Raw genomic sequence first — 13,673 nt, forward strand, 5'->3', positions numbered from 1 at the left:
TGCGCTTCTCGGTATATACCCGGAAGATCGGAAAGCAGTGACACGAACAGATATCTGCACGCCAATGTTCAGAGCAGCATTATTCACGATTGCCAAGAGATGGAAACAACCCAAATGTCCTTCAACAGATGAGTGGATAAATAAAATGTGGTATATACCCACGATGGAATACTACACGGCAGTAAGAAGGAACAATCTGGTGAAACATATGACAACATGGATGAACCTTGAAGACATAATGCTGAGCGAAATAAGCCAGGCACAAAAAGAGAAATATTATATGCTACCACTAATGTGAACTTTGAAAAATGTAAAACAAATGGTTTATAATGTAGAATGTAGGGGAACTAGCAGTAGAGAGCAATTAAGGAAGGGGGAACAATAATCCAAGAAGAACAGATAAGCTATTTAACGTTCTGGGGATGCCCAGAAATGACTATGGTCTGTTAATTTCTGATGGATATAGTAGGAACAAGTTCACAGAAATGTTGCTATATTATGTAACTTTCTTGGGGTAAAGTAGGAACATGTTGGAAGTTAAGCAGTTATCTTAGGTTAGTTGCCTTTTTCTTACCCCCTTGTTATGGTCTCTTTGGAATGTTCTTTTATTGTATGTTTGTTTTCTTTTTAACTTTTTTTTTCATACAGTTGATTTAAAAAAGAAGGGAAAGTTAAAAAAAAAAAAAAAAGAAAAACAAGGAAAAAAAAAAAGATGTAGTGCCCCCTTGAGGAGCCTGTGGAGAATGCAGGGGTATTCGCCTACCCCACCTCCATGGTTGCTAACATGACCACAGACATAGGGGACTGGTGGTTTGATGGGTTGAGCCCTCTACCATAAGTTTTACCCTTGGGAAGACGGTTGCTGCAAAGGAGAGGCTAGGCCTCCCTATATTTGTGCCTAAGAGTCTCCTCCTGAATGCCTCTTTGTTGCTCAGATGTGGCCCTCTCTCTCTGGCTAAGCCAACTTGAAAGGTGAAATCACTGCCCTCCCCCCTACGTGGGATCAGACACCTAGGGGAGTGAATCTCCCTGGCAACGTGGAATATGACTCCCGGGGAGGAATGTAGACCCAGCATCGTGGGACGGAGAACATCTTCTTGACCAAAAGGGGGATGTGAAAGGAAATGAAATAAGCTTCAGTGGCAGAGAGATTCCAAAACGAGCCGAGAGATCACTCTGGTGGGCACTCTTACGCACACTTTAGACAACCCTTTTTAGGGTCTAAAGAATTGGAGTAGCTGGTGGTGGATACCTGAAACTATCAAACTACAACCCAGAACCCATGAATCTCGAAGACAGTTGTATAAAAATGTAGCTTATGAGGGGTGACAATGGGATTGGGAAAGCCATAAGGACCAAACTCCACTTTGTCTAGTTTATGGATGGATGTGTAGAAAAGTAGGGGAAGGAAACAAACAGACAAAGGTACCCAGTGTTCTTTTTTACTTCAATTGCTCTTTTTCACTCTAATTATTATTCTTGTTATTTTTGTGTGTGTGCTAATGAAGGTGTCAGGGATTGATTTAGGTGATGAATGTACAACTAGGTAATGGTACTGTAAACAATCGAAAGTACAATTTATTTTGTATGACTGCGTGGTATGTGAATATATCTCAATAAAATGATGATAAAAAAAAATAAAAAATAAATAAAAATAATTAACCTCATGGTGAATGGAGAATTCAGGGTAATTGCGGTAAGAGGAGATTTAAAGGCTCAGCTTCCAGACCTTTCTTTTCACCATATGGTCCTCAGTTCCCCTAAACTCTTATAAAAGGAGAGGTTTGGCATATATGATCTCTAGGTTCCCTTCCAATTTTGACTTCTGATTACTCCATCTATAAAAATTAGTCTAGCTCACACAGCATTGCCATCTGCAATGTCCTCTTTAATCTGTGATGGTAGAAGCTAAAGATTCTTTGTAGGTAAATATTGCTACCCTCAATGTCATAAAATATGATATATGCTTCCCAGTCTTTGAGTTTACTTTTTAAACCATCATAGGTTTCATATTTTTTTCTCCTCTCTCACATGAAGACATGGGGAAATGTCCATCATTTGGTAGGTAAATGAACATCTGTAGAAGGAAGGTGGTCTAGGTAGGTTAGATTCCAGATACTCACCTGTTTTACCTTTTCCAGCCAAGCTACAAGCTCCTTGAGAGAATGACCAGGGTCATATGCATCATCATTTCTCTCCCCCTTAGCCTACAGTTCTTAGCACACTGGACAAAATATGTGTTTAGTAAATGTTAAAGTCATAAATAAATTTTAGTTGAAAGAGTGACTGATTCCTTAGATAGATGGGTAAAAGGATACATGAGACTGTTGTATAATAAATACATCCACTCACTGGGTATGGCATTAGCCACCTGTGTGGTAGAAGATAAGTCACTTTCTGCTCGGGTTTCAGATTCCTCAGCTGTGATGTAAAGGAGTAAGATGATACAAATTCTAAGTTCTCTTTCATTTCTGTTTGTAATATTCTATGTGTATGTTTACCAGACATTTTTTGATAGATTTTCCTCTCCCTTTTTCTCTCCTCCTCATAACTAGTCTGTTAGCTAATCTCTTACATACATATTGGATCTGAATTCTTCTCACCTTGGCACCATCCTAGTCTGCACCACTGTCATCTTCCACCCGAACCCCAGGAATTCACCAAACTGGTCTCTGTAGTGTTCCCTTTGCTTCCATGGAGTTCCTTTTCTGCAAAGCACACAAAGAGGCATATTTTAGAACACAACAGTTGATGTTACTCCCATGTTCAAAACCTTCCATTAACTGATTATAACAATTTGAATAAAATCCAAATTTCTTAACCTGATCTATGAGGTCCTACAAACTGTGGCTCCTGCCTACTTCCCTCATCTCATATCATACTCTCTGTTGTTTACAGTGGATCTTTCTGATCCTTGGAAATAGCAAACTGACTCCCATCTAAGGGTTGTGGAGTTGCTGTTTCCTCTGTGTAGAAGACACATTTTGCCAAACTGCCCAACTCATCATTAGGATAAGCCACAATTATCCCCAACTCAGAAAGTCTCTCCCTAATCATCCCAGGTAAAGTATCTTCAAGACACCCATCCTGTACTTTTACATACCATTACCGTTTTATTATCATCATAGTGCTATTTCCCATCTCCCTCTCTGAATTACCTTGTTTCTTCTTTGATTTCCTAGTTTATGATCTTTCTTTACTGCCACTCATGTATAAAGTCACTAAAGACGGGCATTTTTCATGTTGTCCATTGCTCTATCCTTATTGTAGAGAACAGTGATAGATACATAGTAGGTGCTCAAGAAAGATTTGTTGCATGTTAACAGGCAATTTTCCCTCCAGACAAACCTGTCTTTGATGGGAGATTTTGACCAGTGCAGTGTTTGATACCCACCTCCATGGTCTTTGTAATGACATTATGAAATGCTGCTAGGTGTGATAATATCTGCCCTATAGGGGTGGTTGTAAGGAACAAATGAGATAACATATATGAAAAGGATTTTCTTAAGAAAAAATCATATAATTGTGTTTATTATCAGTATCCTGATTTCAGAGATGAAGAATCTGGGGTCCCAGTGAGTTCATGATTACCCAAGGACATAGATATGAGCTCTTCTATCCTCCTTACAGAGCATCAAAAATGTGGTTTTTACGTAGCTTTGTTTACCCTTTGGGGCTTCACATCCTTCACTAAAAGGTCACCAAGATCAAAAGGATATCCCCTGAAAATTAGGAAGGGGAAAATAAGTCCATTCTTTGATAAGAAAGGGCATACAGATCCATGAAGACAGCTAAAGGGAATATAAGGAGGAAAAATTCATGGCAGAATTTGGACTCCTGGCCCAGATGCTGAGGGAATAAACTACTTGTGATGTTTAATGTGAAACTATAGAAAAGTTAATAGGTTTGTGAACAAATGTCACACACTCTCAGCTCAGGGTATGGTTTCCCAATTCAACGAACTTTCTACCCTGAGGGTTAACAATTTGTACTCAGCTTTTGTCCAAAGAAACTGCTGCTGCTATTTCACATTGCCCTTTCTTTTCCTGTTTTCTTAATAGAAGTGTTCAGTATTACTTGGTGGAGTTCTGCCCTATTGTTTGATATTATGATACTTTCTTCCAGGCAGTGTCTTCAGGAGCCAAGGCCCTCACCAGAACAGTGCATAATACTAAGAGGGGTATTAGTAAATTGAGTTATATATCATATTCTTATATAATTCACACAACCAGCTATTTAAAAGAATTCAATTTCAAAGCCATGTGATTTTATTTGTAGTACACTTTAGTCACATTTTTTTTAAATTTATGCTCATTAAAACACACATGAATGGTATGTGAACATAACTCTATAAAATTGTAGGAAATTATATATATGGGAGTAAACTTGTTGGAGAAAACATGGTGAGAGGGATGATGCCTCACCAATATGGACTAACTACAATGTATACTCAGAATTGAATCTTAGAACATAGCCTAACGTGGACACAATAATTGTAATGGTCCCTAGATTGTATGCTCTTACAGCAGTTAACTCTATCCCTGAATTGTAAGGCCTGTCTCTAAACTTTGAGATGCTGATCCCCTAGCATGTAACCTGATTGGTCTCTGGAACAATGCATATCTCTGAGACACCTGAAACTCAGAGCTAGAGCTCGGCAGATATGAATGTCAGTATTAGTGCATACAGCCACTGTCAAAAAAAAAAAAAGCTGAAAAAGAGCCCAGACTTCAATTAGTGATATGAATGAAGCAGATCTGGTTAAGACCAGGGCAAGGCAGGCCAAAGGGTAAAGGTTGAAACTGACTGTGTTTTAAAACTTCAACTTTCATATGAGACCAAGGGAATAGATATCTATTTGGTACAGGATCTAAATTTTCTAAACGGTACAACTCTACAGTTGATTTGTTCAAACACCACAATTGCATGGAACTTTGAATAGGAAGTGAGATACGGTAGGTTAGTACAGGCTGGAGTGAAATAGTGACACATCCTAGAATAATTTGGGCAGATAATAAAAAATATATTTACAGCCTCCCCCTCCCCAGCCCCGAGGATCTGGGGGAAGGTGCGGATGTGTTGGACATCCTCACCTGGACTGGTGTTGATGTTGTCACAAACATTGGGACTGGCGGTTTCATGTGCTGAGCCCTCGAGCATGGGACCTGCCCTTATGAAGCTCATTACCACAAAGGAGAGTCTAAAGTTGTATGTAATGGTGCCTAAGAGTCTCCCCCTGAGTACCTCTTTGTTGCTCAGATGTGGCCCTCTCTCTCTCTAACTGAGCCATCTCGACAGGTGAACTCACTGCCCTCCCCCCTACGTGGGACCCGACTCCCAGGGGTGTAAATCTCCCTGGCAATGCAGAATATGACTCCTGGGGATGAATGTGGACCCAGCATCGTGGGACTGAGAGTATCTTCTTGACTAAAAGGGGGATGCAAAATGAGACGAAATGGTTTCAGTGGCTGAGAGATTCCAAATGGAGTCCAGAGGTCACTCTGGTGGACATTCTTATGCACTATATAGATAACACCTCTTAGGCTTTAATGTATTGTAATAGCTAGAAGTAAATACCTGAAACTACCAAACTCCAACCCAGCAGTCTGGACTCCTGAAGACAATTATAGAATAATATAGATTACAAGGGGTGACAGTGTGATTGTGAAGACCTTGTGGATCACACCCCCTTTATCTCGTGTATGGATGAGTGGAGGAATGGGGATAAAAACTAAAGGACAAATGGGGTGGGATGGGGGATGATTTGGGTGTTCTTTTTTCACTTTTATTTTTTATTCTTGTTCTGGTTCTTTCTGATGTAAGGAAAATGTTCAGAGATAGATTGTGGTGATGAACGCATAACTATGTTATACTGTGGACAGTGGATTGTATATCATGGATGATTGTATGGTGTGTGAATGTATTTCAATAAAACTGAATTTAATAAAAAAAATAAACAGAAAAAAATGAATTACATGCTGTTATAAATGGAAGAAAAATTAAAACTTATATTGAAGAATCCTCACCTGATGGAAATGGACAACACCTGATACCTAGAGAAGCTTCATGGTTTGCTGAGGTCCTCACAACTAGTTAATGACTGGCGTGATATTACGGATATCCTCCCCCTGGTCCATCCATTTTCCCAAACACTCAGGGTACAAATCTGAGTAAGACAACATTTGCTTGATTGCCTTTGTTTGCAGTGAAACTTTCTGGTAGAGTCTTCAAGATTGTTTTGCACGCAGTAACAAAGTTTGGAAAATGTAAAATAGAAAGGAACATTTTTAGTTGTAGTTCCCTTAGAGCAGAATGACATTTTAGAGCTGGAACTGTCCTCTCCTTAGTAACATCAAAGGTGAGGCATTTACAGTACAGACACATATTGTGACTTGCTCAAGGATCACACAGATCTAGAATCCATGATCCAGGCCACATGTCTTCTAGGTTAGTAATCTTTCCACTGCATTATTTTGATTCTTTTTCCTAGTTCTTTAGTTTGTCTAGTGTGACTTACTAGCAACTAGAGTGATGCCTTTCATAATAAAGTTAAACATAGTGATTGTAGTCATTTACACAGCACCTGCAATGGGCAGCATCTATAACTTAAAAAACTGATCTTGTTATATCTTCATAACAGCTACAACAAGAGGATAATCATAGGTATTATCCATATGTTAAGCATAAGAAAAGTGCTATTCAAGAGATTAATTTATCCAAGTTCCTGCAGCTAGGAAATGGAGAACCTGGGGTGGGAACCACTCATCTATCTGCCTCGAGAGTCTCTTTTTGATACTGACTCATGAAATGAGAAACCATTTTCCCACCATTGGATTCATAATCTGGGTCTCTGTATCTGGAGTGCTTTCTCAGAATTTAGTTTTTAACTAGAGTAGTAGATTGGAAAAGTGGCCACAATTCTCCACCCATTCCTTTACCTTTTGCAATTTAAGGTTGCAGCCTCTCCCATCAAGTGGTGTTTCTCCTTTCTCTACCATTGCATCTGGACTGTCTTGTGACTTACTCTAATACTACCCATCAAAAGGAAGGTTGTGCAGTTCTTAACCTATGCCGTGCTGCCACATGAATAAATGTGGGCGAGTTTAAGCAGAGCCTTCCTCCTGTCCCATGGCCGACTTCAATACATGAGAACCCAGCCAGGATTAAAGTGCCACCCAGTTGAATTCAGTCCAGATTACTGACCCATGTAAGCATGAGCTAAATAATTTGCTGTAGATTTGGGGAAGGATATTAACCTGGCTATAGGAAAGATGCAACTAATACTATCATCTTCACTTTTAAGGGAGAAGAAATTAGGGTGAAAGGGATTATCTTATTTTCACACAACTAGTAAGTGGAGGAACTAGAAGTTGTGTTAATTGTTTGCATACTTAAACCCTTCAGCATTTTATAGGAGAACAAAAATTAATTTGGCAGCTACAGTATCCATTTCCATATCCAAGTGGAAGAATTAGGCATAACAATTCTTGGTGGTGGCAATGTCACACCACCTTGAAACATATTTACTATTGATTATGATGACTCTCCATATGCTGGTCAGTTTCGGAGGGAACTCTGCAGAGAGGAATTTGCCTTCAGGATGGCCAGTGTGTGTGGGGGGGGCAGGGGGGATTAGAACAGGCTCCTAGGTTTTGTGCATTTGATTTTATGTATGTACAATCCAGACCAATCCTCTAGTTTAAGGGTTCTAATGTAGCTGCCTAGGAGGATTTGCTTTCTGCAATCCAAATACAAAGGTTCAAAGGGGTCTGGTTCCATTTACAAAGCTCACCTGCAAAAAAAATAAGTAAAGTACCTTGAAATTTCAAGTAAAGAGTTCACCCTGAAATCTATAGTAAAATGCAGTCTTCAGAGGAGGAAAATGTGGTTTCAAATAAGGAAATTGCTATTATTAAATGCCATTCATTTTAAATGCCATTCATTCAGAGAAGTTGAATCAATAGAGATAAAAGACCTTGAAAAAGACTCTTCCATGTCTATTTAAATAAGAATTTTATTCCGTTTGTGGTGCTATTAAAATAGATTAAATTCATAGTAGTATTTCCTGAATTGAAATATGTGAAAACTTTTTATATATACTTTATTATGGTTATACTGGTATTTCTCTGAGAATGTGAACAGTCTATCTAACATTGATTTTATGTATGTACAATCCAGACCAAGCCTCTGGTTTAAGGGTCCTAATGTAGCTGCCTAGGAGAATTTGCTTTCTGGGCTCAAATGTTACATAGACTGTTCACATTCTCCCTAAAATACAGACATATTTCTACTCATTCATTGTTATGCATTCAAATGTTAGGTTAAAATTAAATTCATATTATCATCCAAAAATCTAAAATATAATTGTATAATCTTGATTTTAATTCCAGTTATATGGAAGCTAAAATATACATTCATTACACATTTTTAGATTGTGGATTGCAAAAACAAAAAAATCATTCACTTGTGGAATCATTCAATAGATATTTATTGGCCCACTCCAAACTCTTGCCACTTGGTTCCAGCCTCCATTACACCCACAGTCCAGTGAGGAAAGAGTTAAGTAAACTGATATGTAAAAAGACAGTGTGGAGTCAGCACAGCATATTGTAATTCCATATCCTAGGATCCTCTTATTTGAACTTGGGAGGTTAGAGAGAGCTTCTAGGGAAGGTGATGTGCATGTTGATACCTGACATGCATAGTAGTCAGCCAAAGCAAAGAGATGAAAAAGAATGTTCCAGGCACAGTGCACTCATACGGTAAGACAGAAAGGCAAAAGAGGATTTGACATTCTTTGAAGAAATAGAGAAATCCACAGTGACTAGAAGATAGAATTATTGATGAGATGAGAGGGATTGGAAGTAATAAGTAAAACAGGGTGGTAAGTTGGGGTCACATCATGGACTTCTGTTTTCATCATGCTAAGTATTTTAACCTTCTTTCTAAGAGCATTGGGATTCTCTATGAGGGTTTTAAACAGCAAAGCAGCCTGGTCACATTTGCATTTTAGGAAAAAAAAAAATCATTTCAGTGTGAAGGATAGAACATGCCCAGATGAGAGTAGCAAAGCTCAAGGCAGAGAAACTCATTTGCAGTATGCTATAATGACTCCAGGCAAGATACGCTGTTGTCCTCAACTAGAATAGCACTAGTGGGGATGGAGAGAAGAAGCTGAAATTATCAGATTTGGGGAAGATTAAATTGAGAGGGCTCAAGAACTATTTGGAAGTAGAGAAGGATGAGTGGCAGGGATCCTGGAAGCTAACCAGATGTCTGGAATACACGACAGTGTTGGCTGGTGCCACTCCTAAAAGCAGAAAAAAAAAAAAAAAAAAGAGAGATGTTTGCAAGTTACAGTACTGAGATCATTTGGGCACACAACTGTTTAAGTTCCTGTAGGACTCCAAATGAGATGGCTGCAGAAATTTGGAACTATGGATTTTGAAGCTCAGGAACACATCTAAGCTGGAGATGAACATTTTGGAGTTGTCAGCCTGCAGATGGTAATTGAATGTAGGAAGTGGATGATCTTACCCAGGGAAGATGTTTAAAGGAGTGCGTTTCAAACCATGGGATCAAGTGAATTACCGAGGAAACAGGGTAAAATTTAGAATCCTGGGTACAGACTGCAGAGAATCTCAGTTAATAGGTGTGGGATGTGGGTCACGAATCAGCTTTTTTGACAAGTACATCCTCATCGCAGGATCGTGAGGCAGATGAGCCTCTGACCCAATTTGAAGTAAAGGGAGAAGAGGAACTTGCATGGAAGCCTGAGTAACAGCCACATATAAGAGATGGATAGAGGAAAAGGAACACAGAAAGGAGACTGTGAAGAAGTATACAGAGGTATTGAAGGAAACCCAGGACAATAAAATATTATATGGGGTGGGGGGCAAGGGAAGGAGTGGTCATCAGGTCCCAAATTTTGAGAGAGCCAGTAAAGATGAAGGTTCAAATCACCCACAGGATACAACAACACAAAGGAGGTCAGAACAAAGTTGGCAAAAGCAGTTTCAGTAGAATGGTGTGGGCTGAAGCCAGATTGCAGTGGGTTGAGGGTTGAATATGAGATGAGGATATAAAAACAAGAAGCACAGACAAAATATTTTAAAAGAGGTTAGTCTTAGAAGGGACAGAGGTTGCTGCGGCAAAATGTGGGGTGAAGAGCGAGTTTCTAGTAAGGAAACAACTTGATTGGAAATCCTACCTTACATCTAAATGCTCCATCTCTGATTTTCTTTTCAAGTTCTTTATTTTTTTTTAACAGATTCATTGAGGTATGATTTAGGTATAAAAAGATTCACCCCTTTTAATTGTTGAATTCAATTACTTTTAATAAAATAAAAATACAGAGTTGTGCAACCATCATCACAATCCAGTATTGAACCATTTCATTTGCCCCAAAGATATCTCTCATGCCCATTTACAGTTAATCCCCAGTCCCATGCCAAGCACTAGGCAATCACTAGTGTACTTTTTGTCTCTACGGATTTGCCTACTCTGGACATTTCACGTAAATGGAATATGTGTTTTATTGTTGTTTTGTTTTGTTTTGTTTTTCCTGTCTGGCTTTTTTCACTTAACATATTGTTTTTGTGGTTCATCCATGTTGTAGCATGTATCAGAATTTTATTTCTCTTTATTGCTAAATAGTATTCCTTTTTATGAATTTACCCATTTTGTTTACACAGCCATCAGTTGACTGAATGTGGAGAGTTTCCACTTTTTGGTTATTCATGGTTGATGCTGCTATGAACGTTTGCATGCAAAGTTTTATGTACACAAATGTTTTCATTTCTCTAGGGTACTTAAGTAGGATGGCTGGGTCCTATGGTAAGTTTACATTGAACTTTCTAAGAGACTGCCAAACACCTTTCCAGAGTGGCTTACATTTATGACTGCATCTGTGTGTTTAGGGCAAAAAATATTGAAATAGGTATGAACATCAGACAGCCCCCTAGTGGTGATCTGTTCTGCTGGCCTCTGGACTTTGATCCATGAGGCCAAACCTTAGCAGCTTTTTCTGTTCTTTTCTTCACACTCCCTGCCATTCCATCTCCAACTTTTCAAGTAAAGAACTAGAAGTAGACAGCTGGTGCAATTATACCCCAACAAATTTAGAAGGTGTGTAGTGGACTACCGTTAGAGCAAAAGGTTGGAAATCCTTACGCCCTGCCATCTTATCTACTGATAATATTGCTTTCTCTAATTCTGTACTTCAGCATCACCAGTTGGGGGGCTATGGGAAAGTTATTGAACTTCCCTTAAACTCCGCTTTCTGAATTTTAGAATGAAGAATATAATATCTGACTTATAAGGATATTTTAATGATTCAATTAGGTTGCCTATGTAAACCACTTAGTACTCTTCAACCCAGAGTTGGCATTTAAGAAACAGTAGTTATTCATATTTTTTATGATAAAAAAAATGGTGAGTGTACATAGTCAAATACAACAACAACAAATATGTAGTTTTATTCATAAAATGTATTTGTTTTATTTGTCCCCATTTGCTTTACTGTTTTATATCTCATGTTAATGTTCTATATTTAAAATTGAAACCTCCTTAAAGCTAGAACTATTTTGTTTTTATTCAGTGTTGATAAAACTCACAATAATAAAAACAATAACATCCTCCATTACTATAGACTAACAATATATCAGCAAATTTGCTAAAATCTTTATTATTTAAAATTTAGTAGTCAAAACAGTTTTGTGAGGTATGTGTTATTTATTCCTTTTATCTACAAAAAAAAAAATTGGAGCCCACTGAGGTAAGTAACTTGACAAAGATCTCAGGCTGTGTTGGGGAAAGGACTTTGTCTTTCTCACCTGACCCCATGTCTTGCCCACTCGCTGTGCTCTCTGACAAGGGGAATGACAACTGTGTGATGTTGAGAAGTACAGAGGCTGGAAAAGCTGTGATACGCGTGGCTCAGGTCCTGACTCTCACAAGCTTTTGCTGCTCTGGAAAAGAGAAGAAACAAGACAAAGAATGGCTAAAATCTGATTATTATTACAATCAGCCATAGAGCAATTCAGGATAGTTGTATTCTCCAACCTAAAAATCTATTACTTCCTTTTTCACTTTAGTAGCTAAATTTTGCCCTGAAATAGCTGAAGGTTACTTTTCACATTTTATCCATGTAGATTAAATGCATAGACTTTCTTTTATTCCCCTTAAAGGTGCTGCAGACCATGTTTGTCTAGAATGTTTTCTCTGATGGCAGTTGTTAAGTTGTTCATTTTAGAAAGGTGCTGTATAACGTTAAATAGAAGGCTCTACCAGAGCAGAGAGCATGCCTCTAATATGGAAATCAGGCATTGACAAAGAAGGAAGACTGTCTAATAAAACACTTTGGAAAGCCTCTCATATGTGTTCATACACATGGGTCTTGCATGGAAAATAACATACCCCCTTCTTGGTCAGATGTGATCCTCAACATACAGGCTTCTATCTCAAGTACTGTAGGAGACCTCCATTCTCCTCAATACTTAATTATTTTACCAGGGGGATGTGTAAATTAATGTAACAACAAATCATGTTAATATATTTGCTGGGCAACAAAATAGATAGCACTGATACAGACAGTGTTGCAAGCTGAGTTTTCAACTTATGTATACTTTGGAGGAATTGTTTCTATCATTTCCTTCAATGCGATAAGGTTTTCGTAGCTTCTATTACATCTAATTCTTAAGCTGTAAACATATCCTAGTGTTTGAACAGAAATTCTAATTGATTCTCAGTGCTGGACATTGAAACTAGTTTGGTTTGCCAGCAAAATCAGTCTTCAGTTTGTATGTACCTTAGTGCTCAATTATAGGCCCCCATATACCCCATAATTTAGCCTAGAATTCTTAAACTAACAGCCAATGTGAAGACATATGTTTCCTGTTTCATGTGGTTTTAAAAAAGTATCTGTGAGCTAGCCTTTAAACATCAGAAGGTTTCATATAAAAATCTTGATTTGGCCTTCCCTTGATAACTCAAAGATTTTGAAATGCTTTCTTGGATCTGAGTAGGGCTGTAAACAGGTAGGTAATAAACACTCACACTCTATTTGCCCATGGCCTGGGGGTACTTTTGGCTTTTGCTTTATTATCCCTGGATAGTTAATCTACTGAAATATTATAATCCATCTCTTTTGTTTCCTCTGTGGAAAATTGAACCTAATTTTAAAAGAACCTTGCTAATCCAATCCAAGCTAAAAGGCATAATTCACTTTAAATGTAATTTGGGTCAGGCTTGAAAGGTAGGCAGGCCATATGGCAAACATTTATTTAATTTCCTGTGTTCGTATGGAAATATTAAATACTCTGTGTCAAGTGGGGTGGTTGCATATATTGCCTCATTTAATTCTCATGCCACCACCATAAGATAGGTGTTAATGCTATTACCAGTTTAAAACAAAACAAAACAAAACAAAACCCTGAAGCTCAGAGGCTTTCTGTAAATTGCTCAAGGTCACTATGTTCTTAACCACTCATTAATGCTCTAATTCTGACATTTATATTCTAAACTTGCATCTTTAAATTTTAAATGTATATTTAAATACAGATAACTATATAGATATGCATATTTATATAAATTTATATTTGTCTTCATACTTAAGAAAATGCCCCAGATACTCTCTGCTCCCCATCCCCTCCACTTCAGAGGGGGCCCTCTTT

The 13,673-nt window shown here is 38.1% G+C and overlaps 1 long non-coding RNA gene across 1 annotated transcript in view; it reads right to left on the reverse strand.

Annotated features, from left to right (window-relative positions):
* The window catches only part of LOC119529256, a 28,254-nt gene extending 16,295 nt beyond the window's left edge, over nucleotides 1–11,959 (reverse strand). Inside the window, exons 1-2 of the long non-coding RNA XR_005215841.1 lie at nucleotides 11,835–11,959; nucleotides 2,604–2,708 (exon numbers count right to left, since the gene is read on the reverse strand). This is a non-coding gene — a long non-coding RNA (uncharacterized LOC119529256). The remainder of the gene's footprint in view (nucleotides 1–2,603; nucleotides 2,709–11,834) is intronic.
* Nucleotides 11,960–13,673: the final 1,714 nt, after the last annotated feature.

Source organism: Choloepus didactylus, chromosome 1 (genome assembly GCF_015220235.1).
Source record: "Choloepus didactylus isolate mChoDid1 chromosome 1, mChoDid1.pri, whole genome shotgun sequence".
Taxonomy (NCBI): Eukaryota; Metazoa; Chordata; class Mammalia; order Pilosa; family Megalonychidae; genus Choloepus; species Choloepus didactylus.